This window comes from Chamaea fasciata, unplaced genomic scaffold (genome assembly GCF_029207755.1).
Source record: "Chamaea fasciata isolate MVZ Bird 193981 ecotype frontalis unplaced genomic scaffold, bChaFas1.0.hap1 SCAF_12, whole genome shotgun sequence".
In the NCBI taxonomy this organism is placed as follows: domain Eukaryota; kingdom Metazoa; phylum Chordata; class Aves; order Passeriformes; family Sylviidae; genus Chamaea; species Chamaea fasciata.
Genome location: NW_027094097.1, coordinates 12168759 through 12182991, shown reverse-complemented (window position 1 = coordinate 12182991; position 14233 = coordinate 12168759). Strand labels below are relative to the sequence as shown.

At 40.2% G+C, this 14233-nt stretch overlaps 1 protein-coding gene across 1 annotated transcript in view; it reads right to left on the bottom strand.

The window, feature by feature from the left end:
- Window positions 1–14233, bottom strand: part of CDYL2 (chromodomain Y like 2) — a 56317-nt gene that overhangs the window by 41521 nt on the left and 563 nt on the right. The gene's annotated exons all lie outside the window — the stretch shown is intronic.

The window sequence follows — 14233 nt, the reverse complement described above, 5'->3', positions numbered from 1 at the left end:
TCTTATTCTCCAGGCTTTCCAGTGCATGGAGGCAGTAGAGGGACAGTGGGATGCCAGAGAGCTGGAGATGGGCAGGGGCATAGCAGGGCTGCCAGGGGGCTTCCCAAAGACAAGGCTATCAACATCCACAGAAATGCCACTGGCAGCACGAAGGGAAAGGATGGGAGGAGCAATGGACCAGGGCTAGCAGAGAGGAAGTTCCTTATAAAGCCTTCAGAATAGAACAAGTCGTTTGGAATTAGGAACGATCTTGAAATGGCTGTGTGCATTGCCCAAATTGAACATCCCTGCTGGTGAAGTGACTGCCTTATCCATATGCCACACGGGACATTTACTGCTTGTCAGAGCTGCACTCACATGAAAATGAGCAGCACACATCTACCATAAGGAAAGATGCAGCAATCCTGTTGTGCTCTATGATGCCATCCTTTTACTGGAAGAGAGTTCCTTTTGCTCCAGGAACATTCTGAAAAATTGTGAATATTTTCACTTAAGGGCCAAACCCTCAGGTATCTTTTGGTTTTAGATACCTGAAAATCATTTCAATGGCATATTGGACACTTCCCTAATCATCTGAATCAAAAGCTGCAGATTTTGCATTAGTAGAAGTCACAGCCTTACACCAGGGGCAGATTCTGGTAAGTTGTTCAAACAGTACTATACTTGTAGCTGTCCACAGCCAAAGCTCTCCAGCCGTGTAACCACCAAGGTCAACTTAGGTGGTTGAAGTTCTGTTTTTTAAGTGACTTTTATAAAAATATTTAGCCTTAGGGCTTTTAATTTTCTTGGTGTAGCTACCATATTTCTCAGCATTTGGTATTAAACCACACTGAAATAATTTTATAAAAGCAGTTTTTTAGTTTGACTGTTCCAAAGTAGACTGTCCAAGGATAGATAACTTACAATACACATCCATTAATAAAACTGCAACATAGCCAGAAAACAGCTGTGATAGTACTTAAAAATAAAAAAAATTATACCAGTTCATCACCCTACTTCGCCAAAAGTGAGATAAATGCTGCTGCAATGAACTTTTCCCTTTGAAGGTCAGTGTCCATATATCATACATGGAATGAATCCTTGCCATTCATGCTTCACAAGAACAATATAAACATTCATGAACATTTCAGCCTCAATCATGTGATGAGTTTGGTTAACAAAATTCCAACTCCTTATTATCTGTGGGTACTTCTTTCACAAAGCAAACAATTTCATTTCTGTATGAGTGTGGATCTCCTGGACTTCAGTGAGTGTCAGTGACCATGGTGAGCCGTGGAAGCCCTTTGCAGATCAACTTGATGCTGAGAACAGCTGCTGAAGTGGGTGAGCTACTTTCACTGGGGTTGCTGATGTTGCTGAAATTGGTGCAGCGTAGAACTGGTGCAGTTTTTCAGAGCTCGGCAGTGTACAAGGCTCAAAGGTCAGACTGAGAGCGCTACTTTGCAGGACTGAGAACTCCAAAGAAACTTTCAGTCCTATATAGGATTTATTAAGCTCATTAAAATAACACCCAGTCCTAAATGAGCCACAGCTTTACTTATTCTCTATTGTGGCTCTTGAAACTCGGAGTGTGATTCCCTGACACAATGGCAGTGAGAAGCCACAGATCGAAAGCAGCTGCCACCATGTTTGCAGAGGGGAACGTGCTCTGAGCAGTCAGCAGTTTCTGTCCCAGAAGTGCTGCAGCTACCGGTTTACCCCGTTCAGAGATGTCACTGTTTGAGTCACAGGTTCAAGTAACCTTCTCAGAAATGGAGCTACAGACTAGTCATTTCAAAAGAAAAAACAAAACAAAAAAACCCCAAACCTCAATACTGACTGTAAACCAGCCTCGGTTCATCCTCTGCTTCCCTCAGTCAGGCTGTATCTGTCTCTGCAAAGCTGTATTGCGCTACCGTATAATCAGAGGGGGAATGAAAAGGTAGGTCTTGCTATCAGTTCTTCTGTGAGATCTAAGGCTTATCACACAGCTCCTCTGCTAACCCTGAGGCTTACTTCTCAAGTACTTTCCAAATCTTGAATAAGTGATATATCAACTACTAAATATCTGTAGGCAATCCCCAGATATCCCCTCAATGCCTGTGAAAGTGTACGTATTTAAATGTACATCTAAAAACATTCCTTGGTGATTTCTCAGTACTAAACAACATCCTCAGTGTCTAACCCAGCACTTGGAAAGATCAACTGCCATTACACTGCAACTTTTAAGATGCTTGCTATCATGGAATGGCTGTCTTTGGGTGGTAACAGGAGCAAAAGCAGCTGGACACGAAGTAAGAAAGATGTATAGGAAAAGTTCTGTTAAAGCTGTTCTGAGCTCCACAAAATCCTAGAATTAATGAGGGAATCTGGACATCTTAGAAAAGTGTTACATTAAAGCAGGGTTTATTTCAGTTAACTAAAGAATTCTGCCTTGTGGCTTGGGGATAAAAAAAAAAAACAACTTTTAAAAATATTGTCCTTGGTTTGTCAACTGTCCTTTGGACACATACTTTCAAATGGAGAAAGCATGCAGAAAATCAAGGGTTGTGTAACTTAAGATATACCAGCAATGCAGACTGCACATCCAAAATAAAAACTATATGTAATGATCTTATGTATATGATCTTATTGATCAGTAAGCAAGACCTTTTTTCCCCCCTGTAAACTAGATAGGCTACAAGAGTAGCAGTTAATAGCAGGGGAGGAAATTGCATCATTCATGGTACAATAGGAGGTTCAGTTCATGTTAAAAGGAGACTTGCCTTTCTTCTAAACAGAGCAGCTTGTCAGTGGTGTTTGACATGAGTGGATGAAGCACAAAAACTACCAGCAGCACAGTTGCAGAACAATTTGAACCACAGCCCACAGCAGCTTGTCAGTAAGTGGTCACTCTGTGCCACTGCAATACCTGATACTGCTTCCGAGAGGCACTCCCTGGAAATACTGAAAGTGATGTCATGTCAGAAAGCCAAAGCACAAGATGGGCAAACAATGCAGGAAAAAGATCTGTCATCTTTTGTGCTGCCCGTGACAAAGCCGGGGAGATGCTATTCAGCTGGGAGAAAGAACAGTCTTCCCTGAATTCTGGCAATTTCTCAATGCTTCCTGAGGCAGCAAGAGGCAGCTCATGGGAGATTATGAACTACAACTGGTAGTCCACGTGTTGAGCCATGCTGCTCTTCAATGAAAGCACATTCTCAGTGTAACAAGAGATTGATGAGAATAGTAATGCAAAGTTTGGGATGTGTGCAATGGAAAAAAAGGGGTGTTTTCCTTAGAGCTTGTAATTTTTATTACCTTGATCCATTTGATAAATGCCTTACAACAGACTGTTCACATAGGCCTTAGTCAGCAGGAAGAGATGACAAGGCCACCTCGGCTCTCCTGCTTTCGCCCATCACCTGATGAAAGTGCATGGGAAAGGCAATGGAAATACTTTCTACTGGTGAAAAGTCTCCTTCCAATGGCCTCCAAAAGCTGAGAGAGGACAGGGGAGGAGCACAGCTCTCTGATGCTCCTGAGCTCCACCAGGCCACACAGGCAGCCTGCTTGCTGTGTATTCTGACGGTGTATTTCAGCTTCCCTAAAAGCACTAACACAGCACTATTGTGTACAGAATGCTGCAGAAGGTCCTAAACCAGCAAAAAGTAGAGGAAGGAGCTGATCCAAATCATGTGGGCTCTGAAGGTGCTGCTCAGCACATTGATACTCAAATATTTTCCTCTGAGAGATCCACATTTCTCACAGTTAATTGATGATCACCATTCTTGACACCAAGAGGCAAATAAAATGCAGCATTGGAAAGGCCATAAAAGCTGGCTAAGGGCCTCATCCTATTTCTTTCCTTAAAAGATCTGAGGGTTTCTCTGTGTGTAGGGTGAAAGAGAAGCTATTTCATTGGTATATGTAAAGAGAAATTATCAAGCACAACTTTATCTGGTGTTTCTGTTGCACCTTCTGGGTATCATCAGTGCACAAATGATTAGGGCTTCTACTGCACCTAAGACATTAACAGACCATAAAGGTAAGTTAGAGGAACATTCAGTCTTATTAAATTTTGCTACCTGAACTGCCTGTCTATTTAATTGCCTATCTTACACTGTTTTTATACACAAAGACAGAAAAGTGATAATTTTTCACTTCTACTGTAAAAAAATGGAAGAAACAAAATATCCTAAAAACCACACACAGAAAAACCACCCCCAGAAATAATTTCTTTTTCATTGTTTTTTTCAGTTTCCTGTTACTTTTATCACTGTTTCCATACTATGATGTATTTTGCTGACTGTACAAACACTGCATACCACCATGTATTAATCTGCAGCAAACAGCAGCATGAGGTCTGTAATAGTGACCACAAGGATCCAACACTGTCGAGTTCCTCATCATCTCTACCACCTCCTTTTCTGATTGTTGAAGTATATTGGTTCTGACTTGTCAGCACAGTAGAAAATGATGAACCAGTGCTAATATTTACAGAACACAATAGTAGAATTTTTTTCTCAACTTTTCCAATTTTCAGATTGTGAAAAGCTTGACTTTATGCACCTGGACTCTATTACAGACTCTTGCTTCCAGTTACTGCAGATAAATCACAAAGTTCTAATTGCCCCTCCTCAGCCAATATTTATCATTCCTTCAAGAATTTTCAGGTTATTTCCCCTGGAATCATGTGAAGTCATTTTGGTACATAAATGTAGTTTTCCCTTTAATTCCTAACACTTAATTTGCGATCCGAAGTTTCCCTCCTTCTCCTTGTACAGCTTTTGATATGTGAGTCATATTCCTATTTCATTTGAAGCTTTGCTGCTATGTTGCACCATTGCTGAACCTAAAAGTTTGGCTACTTCCTCTGCTTATGTAGAGATAAAGGCAGTCACTTCACATCAATGAAGGTTTTCCCGTGCTGTACCATCCTAAATTCATGCATTCCCATTTGCACTGCAGTCTGTCATTCCTCCCCTACATTAATCACCAAAACACTTTGTGATCAACATCTTTGCAGTTTCTCTCAGAACTTACTCACAAGCCCTGTAAGCATAACTGTGCCCTTTCCTTCCATGTGAACTCTACTTCTCAGCATTTCTCCAGCACCTTTTCTGTCAGATTTCCTGTGCTAAAATACCTGAAAATTATCACAAAAGATTTCTGGAAGACAAATTCATAAGGTGTATTAATGTCATTTCATATTTTGCAAATTTGTCCCTTCCCCAAAAAACGAAAAATATGAGAGCAAATTTCAACTGCATAACATTTAAAGGCAAGTCTATTAGCAGAGTCAAACAAATTTTACAAAGTAGCAGTCTTTTAAAAAACTATGCAATGTCCCACTTATTTATTTTAAGATCTCTCATATTACTAAGAATAATAAGATACATGAGCAATGCTCTCTCCTTTGTTGGAGTGACTGTCAGGTGGTGTCACAAAAAAGTTCATTGTGTACGTGTGAGAAAATTTGACAGGTCAGGCTGGTCAGTTAGAAACGAGGCTGTTTATATATCAATATATTATTAATCCCCATTTCTGGGAAAAAAACTCCGAACAACAGAATAACCACTTGATGGTTTTGTTAAAAGTTTGTTAATAGTGGCTTTTTGATGTATATTCAGGTTAGGCAGGTTGACAGTTCTGTACAGTATTTAAGGAAGTCTATGAATCCCACCCAAAATCATAAATGTGGGAAAGCTGTGGATAAACCTTTTTAGATGCTGAAATGCTTTTCTCGTAGGAAAAACCTGGTTTTGTTCATCAGAAACATGTTATTCCATTAATGTAACTTTCCAGTAACACTGACTCAATCATTTGCCTCATGCCATGCATTTACTGGAAACTTTTCTAGTTTATCTTTAACCCTTTAGCCCCAGTTATTAAGCAGGGCTATGACAAGGAGCCAAAACTTCATTTATTACATATGTTTGTCAATGTTACTTCATAATCTCCTTTCTTCTACTTTTTTGGTTCCTTGTACCACACACTGCAACTTGTTAGAAGTCTGGAATTGGCTGCCCTGGGCAGTGCTGGAATCACCATCCTTGGAAGTGTTCAAAAGGCACGTGGATGTGACACTTGGGGTCATGAGTTAGTAGGGAACATGGTGGTGCTGGGTTAGTGGTTGGACTCAACGGTCTTAGAAGACTTTTCCAATCGTAATAATTCACTGATTCTAAATCTAGACTGTGAGGGCTCTAAAGCAGAAACAGAGCCCATTATTCTGATTCTTCCTTTGCTGTGCAAAGATATTATTTGACAAAGGTTAGGAATTAGAATACTGGCATACAGCTTGTAAGGCAAGTGTGTTTGTGATCTCTGCAGACCGTATCAACACCTTAGTCAATAACTATGTTTGTTTAATGACTGTAGTAAGTACAAAACTAAGAACTGCCATACGAGGTCAGACTAAAGGTCCTCTTAGCTCAACGTGTTGTATATTCAAACAGAAATTAGTACTGGATGCTTAGGAAACAACATCTATAGAGTAAGTGCTGCCCTTGCTCTGCCCTCACAGCTTCTCATGATTAGCAGTTTAAAGATTGGTTTGTGCTGAAAAGTATAAAGGGATCAATCCACCAAGAACCTGTTTTACCATTCTTTGAAGCCATTTACAATTCTGATTTCCACAACATCCCATGGCAAGGAGTTCCAAGATTTAAATACTGTGAAGTACTTCCCTTGTCTCCATCACTTGCCTAATTATTTCCTTTGCTGCATATCTTTTCTTGTGCCATGAGAAATAGCCTTCATCTCTGACTTAACTGAACATCCCCCATCTGCCTTTTCTGTACCATTCAGCCACTTCTTTACCCAGCCAGAAAATTGTCAAAAGGTGTCATTTCAGCCACTCCATGCCCTGCAACACCCTGATGGCCCTTCTCTGCATTTCTTCTTGTTTTTTGTCTCCTGGCAGTAGGTGCAGTACTGCAGAGCACCATGTTCCCCAGGGACACAAGGATGATCATCTTCTCTTTCATTCTCAATTGTTCTTTTAATAACATGTAAACTTCTGTTTGCCAGAAGTCTGGTGCCATGGACTGGACACTCATTAGGAGCTGAAACACATTTTCTGGTGTGGTTTCTTTGGGAGGGATTGTGGTCACTGCTCTCCAAGGCAATGCTGTGATGCAAACAGAGGTGTGGTAACCGGGGATCACAGGGAGATTCACTTCAAAAGCATGCACGTGATCCAAATTAAAATAAAACATGGACACACCCAGAAACCTTCCATAATGATTCCAAGATTTCTCCAGAATAGTAACAGCTTCTTCAGGGCTCATTTTTATGCATGAATAGTCAGAATTATTTTTCCTTTGATCATCAGCTTGCATTTGTAAGCACTGAATTTCAGCTGCTGTCATTCAGCTCTTCACTGTCAAACTTTGTCTTGACAATTATACTAATAACAATCTATAAATTATCAAGAATAAATGTGATTATTTTCAAGTAATTGATGGCTCTGTTATACAATACAGGTCCCATTACCAGTGTCTGAAACCTCTATTCATAGACACCTCTCTGTCAAACAGGTGGTCTAAGAGATGACCAAACCTTCTGGACCATAGCTTGGTTTTGTTACCAGCTGCTCCTGTGGGATCTTACAAAAAGGTTTTTTGAAAAACCATTTACACCAGCCAGAATCATTCTTCTCTAAATATTGACCCTAAGATCTGTGAGACATCCCATAAAAATGTTAACTCTTGTCCAAACCAAGACATGTTCACATCTTATCTGCTCATTCCATTTCTTTTGACAGGTGCTACTCATCTGCATGCAATGGAGCTCAGACTTAGCGCTGTGCAGTCCCTTGTATTCCTTCTTAATCCATTTGGTATGAGCACATATATAAGTAATTCATAGAAGATGATTCCACAAAACCCCAACAAAATCTAAATAAATGCAGTGAAGAACCTGAAGGAAGAAAAAATCCTCATTGTCTCTGGTTTGCCCCTCTGAAGGAATGGAGTGCAAATTTTGTGGATGTTCTGTGAGACATCTAGGAAAGCCCAAGTAGGAGAACTGCTATTTTCAGACAGAAGTGTCTTTCTGACAGATGTTTTAAATGCTGGTTTTGTTTTAGTGTTTTGTTGTAGTCTCCTGCTCATACTGCTACCCTTTACCATTCTGTAATCCTAATTCCTCTTTTTGGTGAGGCATAAGAAGAATCATTCTTTTCTACACAGATCAATCATAACAATTTCTTTTGAAAGTCTTTAGAGACCTAATAGATTTGCAGCAATATTTTAAATCAGGACTCAAAATGAGATAGTATTGAAACAGTACTCTAATCTACATTTGCTCTTTGTAATGGAAGAAAACAGACTGAGGTGTATTTCCTTTTAGTGTTTCAATATTACCAATGTAAAATTTTAATAATAAACAAGGATTGTGATGTAATTCAACAGGCAGAAACGATGAATTTCCTTTTGTCAAAACCAAAATATTTGTATTTGCATGAACGTACACTAAAAACATTTGACTTTCATTAAATTTTTCTAATAGTTTGAATGGAAGAAACAGTTAACTATTTAATATTTTTTTTTGCCAGTGCCAGAATGCCAGTGCCATAAAATGTGTTGCAAAAACTATCTGAAAAATATATGGATAAGAAGGAACAACAAAAAGAGATTGCACTGATGAAAATGTACAGAGCCAAGAAACTGTACTAATGCTCAAAGTCAAATGAATGGACAAAGAAATGCTATTTACAACATAGCTGGCCATCACAATCACTCTATTGATTAAAAAAAAAAAATTAGCCCATTTCATTGAATCTTAGACCACATTTAAACTTTGCCATTATTTGAGCTGTCTCTTTCCAAATATTTTAACTTTTAGAAGCAATTACTAAACAATGAGTTTACTGCTGAATTTTAATATTCAATTAAAGATCAGCCCAAAATAAAGCACTGTATTTGTCATTCAGGAAGTATTATAAAAAATGATGCAATTTTAATCTTTGGATAGTTACGGGCACTGAACCTGGATACTGAAGGGAAGGAAGCCTGTTCAGTTCAGTGGATTTGGTGGTACCTCCACTTCAAAAGTTAAGGCTTTTAAGAGTGACAAAGGTGTATTACAGTGTCCCTCCCAAGAAGGAGCACCATTCAGATTTGTACCTTGAAGCAAGCTGCACTTGAGCCAAATAAAACACTTTATCAAGACTGTAACAAGAAATCAATTGGGTTTGGGTGTCCAAAAATATGCTCAGCAGTTTACAATGTAATGAGGAAGTTGGGCTTGTGGTAAGAGTGACGCTGTAGGTAAACAAGACTGTCATGGGCATTGCAATGTTCCATATGCAGCTCTAAACTGGAATTTCTTAGTAAGACAATGAATATTGCCAGAGTTATCCAGGTCTGTTTTTGAACCTCCCTCAGTAACTTTAATTTAGAGAAGTCTCACCACGTGGGCAGAAGGGACCTCTGGTTAACTCTCTGTTACCATCTTTATACCTCAATTTATACCTCAGATGACTTCCCAGTTTAGGATTGAAGAATACAGTCTGCACTGTAAATCACACCACATTTGGAACTGAGTCCTGAAAACTTTCATCAGGGAACAAAACTTCTGGACTTCTACCTGCTGAAGGTAATACTGCATGGAGGTTACTTGATTTTGAGGACAGTTGTCTTCTACACACTGATTTTGAGAAGAGATCACTGATAAGGTATTAATAAATAGCTGATTCTTCAAAATAGTTAATAAAGATTTTCCACTTAAAAAAATGAAAAGGTTTACTTACAGATGACCAAATCTTAGAGCTTGAGAGTGCCAGCTCAGTATTACTGAAATCAGCACTGCACCCACAGCTTGCCAGTGTACAGAAGTAGGTGCTTAACTGTCCTATATTTCTCAAACCCTACTTCAAGCCACTGTTTTCTGCTTGTGAAGTCAGTCCTATTCACCACAGAGCAGTTGTACCAATACAGAGGTTGATTTGAGAAATAACAACCTTTACTAAAATACACCATCTTCTTCCAAGTCACTTCTGTCTTAGAAAATACAGACATGAAATAATAAAAAAATAGGTTTCTGCTTTTCAGTTCAATAAGCAGGTTTAAGTATGTACCTCTGCTAAAAAGTGACTCCATGGAAAGAGATGCAACACACATGGAAAGCACAACGCTCAAAAACTTGCATTTCCTTGTAAAGCAAAGATGATTTTCTGAACTCTGCATCTCAAGCCAAACCTTGCATCCAAAAGTTCAACCCTGTTCTCTCCCATCTGCATGTCGCCACATGTCAGAGGGATTCAGCAGTCCAAACTGTGCCATTATTATATTCAAGTTCTGACTTTGCTGGTACCTGAATGCAGGTATAAATCGGAAATATTTCAATTATCTGGAAGTACGTTATCTTTCTGGAGGATCATGTGAGCTGAAATGATCTGCAGCTCATTCTTACACTGCTGCATAAACAGACTCAGATCCAACTGAAATGTGTCACTGTGGTGGATGTGCTCCTGGCCATGGGCCTTGCATCATTTCAGTGAGAAGATGCCATTTTTACAAATGTCACTTCTTCCCTTTAATGCAATAACTATTGAGCTTTAAAGACTGATTTTATTATTGTGATCCAGAAACGCATACATGGTAAGTCCCCTTCAGAAAACTGGCTGCAATCTTTAGATGACTTACCAAAAATGTTGTAATACAATCTGACACAATGATAAAATACCACTTTAGATTTTAACTTCATCACCCCCAAAATTTAATGGTGTTCATTGCACACAACCCCCCATAATATTAAATTAAAAAAATGCATCGAGATGAGCTTAAAGAGCATCTCTGCAATACTGTCAACTGGTTGACATATTCATCAGTAGAGGAGGTTTTTATTGCAGTAAACAGGATGCTCTGGGGCAGGAAAAAAAAGTTGGGAGCACTGTTCATATGGAATTTTTTCCCCTCTAAAGCCATCTCATATACTTAAAATACCAGAGTCTGTGAGATAACTGTCTGGGTTCAGATAATGTAATTAAATGTACATGGAAAATGAAAAATGTTACTTCAAGTTACTGACAACTTTAATGTGGAATCAACAAACTTGATATTTAAGAGTAAATACCTTTCCCTTTTTGCCTGTTTCCAAAAAGAATAAGTATTTCCTGTCAATGCATCCAACAGTGCATTGTGAAACACAAGGCAAACCAGGACAGCCTTACTGAAGGCTACTCTGAAGACCCTTTTTGTCAATCCTTTATTTTCAGATTATTATTTCCAAGGAAACATGCACCATAGGTCCTTAATATTTAACAGATTACCTCTTAAGAGGAAAACCAAGGAAAAAAAATAGGAATATTCCATGACACTTTCACCCACTCATAAAAGCTTGAAATCATAAGCACATGGAAGTCAAGCAAAGCCAAACCAGTATTTAATACAGTCCGAGAATTACACTAAAATATACACAACATTCTTCACTGGTAAAGGAAAAAAAAGTAAAAACATCAAAACTAACACCTACATTTTACCATATAATGTAATAATTATCTTTAGCTGTAAAGTGTTTTGGTTCTAACACACAGGTCTAGAACTGACTACCAGTAAACACAGAACTCCTCATGGGTGATTTTTTGCTTCTAGAATAAATTAGTACCTGTTTCACAGTCCTAACCCAAACATACTAGGAGGTATTTCAGATGATTAAAAGCCATTTCTAAGTAGAAAAAGGCACCTAACCAAACCAAACACTGAGGTTATTTTGTCTGTGATCTTATTTTGCTTTGATATGAAGACAGTAATTGAATTTATCTTTAAGTTTAAAAGGTTGAAAAGCCTTTTAAAATAATACGACAGTAGAAAATGAATGAACTGACAGGATAAATATGCACATCTCTTTCCAAAACCTCAAAATTTATAAAAGTTTCTTGGGTGCCACCAAAGTATGATGAGTTCATATAGGCAATATACACACTGTACTTTTTCCATGTGTTTTATCATGGGCTTCTATATTGTGATTGGCTTTAAAAATAATTTTGTGGCCAGCATTAAATTCTCTAAATTGCAGAGTTAATCACTGGTTTTACTTGAAGAAGTTCAGTAAGAATCCTTGAAGGATTTGGATATTACTAAGGAGTGGAAGGGGAATCAGGAGTGCACCATACCTTTGGAATGCCACTGTAAGACCCAAATGGTTTACTTACACCCATAGCCCCAGATTATCTCAAGGAAAAATCCTGGAACTGTTTAAAGGTCATCTTGCCATCCACATAACATTTTACTTGTTCAAGAATTGGGATTGCTCTGAGGGCACAAAGCACTTCATCTCACTTGCAAACTGGTGTGGGACATCCCAGCACTAAGAGCTTCTTTCTAATAAATCCCCTGGATACAGCAGCTTTTAGGGAAGGGAAGAAAAGCAAGGAGGCAAAACTGAGTCATCTTTTAAATGAAGCCACTACCATCTGCACAACTGATACCTATTATACATACAAACTCTTCAGCTTTCTAGACATTTCTTGACCTCTGTCATGGAGAACTTCCCAGTGAAGATGCAAAATGCAAATTGATTGATAATTGAAGCCCTGCACATACTTTCTGCCACATGTCCAACATGTAGATGAAGATTTTACACCGTGACCAGTTGAGATCATTTTCCAAACACCTCACACAACAAGAAATGGACAGCCACACTTCTTCCACCTACCTGTTTTGGTGGAGAGAATTCTTCCATGTTGTACAATAGGCAAAAGTATTTCAAATGGAGTAACAAAGAAAGGAAATGATTCAGAGGCTTTGAAACACAGTTCAAAAATTCACATTCTTCCATGCAAATGCCTGCAAAGAGAAGACTGGGCCTAACACCGCCTGCAAACTGGGCTGCGATCTGCTCTCTCACAGAACACACCAGGTGACTACTCGAGCAACCTCACTTGGATGTCACGCAGTGACACAGCCCACATCCAACTACCAAACGTCATCATCTTACAACACAAGCATCATAAAACGGCAGAATTTTTAAACCATGAGTCAGAGCCAAACCAGCATGGCTACCATTAGGCTAAGACATATAGCTTTATTTCTTCCTAGAACTAATCCAAAGATCTAAAGAAAACCCAGGCAACGCCTGGCAAAGGTCTTCTATGCATCCCAGAAACTACTAATCCTAAAATTGTATCACTAACTTTTTTGGGTCAAAGTTGTTCTTCACAGAGCTCCCACTGGCTATTCCAGAGTCACAACAGCAGTACAGCTGACATACAATGTCCTTAAAATTACAAAGTTAAATGACAGATATTGAAAAATGGGGTGGAAAAGGTCAATGACACTATTCAGATCATCATGTACTTCTGATAATTTAACACCATGTAGGAGAGTTTAAGTGCTGTTCACTTCAGAGGAGGTCTGTGTCACACACAGTAAAATACCATCCTAATAAGCAATGTCATCCCTTAGCTACGACCTCCGCTAAAGACTTTGAAAGACAATGAAAAAGTGAAAACTTACTACATGAAACCTGTCAGATCCTGCACTTCTTGCACTTGAGACCCTACAGCTGATCATCAAGATCATCCAACGGAGAGTAAGTCCAACCACGTCCAACCAACCACAGCAGCAGTTCACACCCAAGCACACTCTGATGGTTGAGCAGCACCTATCACTGACACAGCTCCAACTGGAAGGTGATGGTTTCTGTCCTAGTCCTTCAACAGTGCTCTCTAGACAGCCCCAATACAAACAGCCATTTCACCAGGAAACGTGGAGCCTGAGGAGGTGCTCCAGACCAAGAACTGTAGGACATCCAGTCACGTTTGATGTTTTTACCACTTCCACCCTGCTTCCACTTACTGGAACTGGATATTTCAAACACCCATGTCCAGTCTGTCTTATTTTTCATTTCAGCTTTCTCCCTTCTTCTTCTCTGGCGTGGCAAGAGCGACTAGACTCGTTCTCAGTTCGGGGCATTAGAACCGGGTGCCGGAGGTCAAAATTCGGCTGGGTCTCGCCCGCCGGCTCCCTTTCCCCTGCCCGCCCCCGAGCCGCAGCCCGATGCTGCCCTGCCGCCGTCGCCGCTGTGCCGCGGCCGGGGGGCAGCGCACGCCGGGCAGCGGGGCCGGGGGCCGCCGGCCGCCCCCCCTCGCACCGCGGGCCGCCCGGAGCGGGGCCCCCGCCAAACTTTGCGGCCCGCGGGGAACCGGGGCCCGGCCCGGCCGCCGCCCCCGCAGCACCCCGGGCAGGAGGTGAAGCAACCTGGCGCCGGCTCCTGCACTTTGCACAGCGGGCGCAGAGCCGCCTCCATCCCTGCGCCTCCCGGC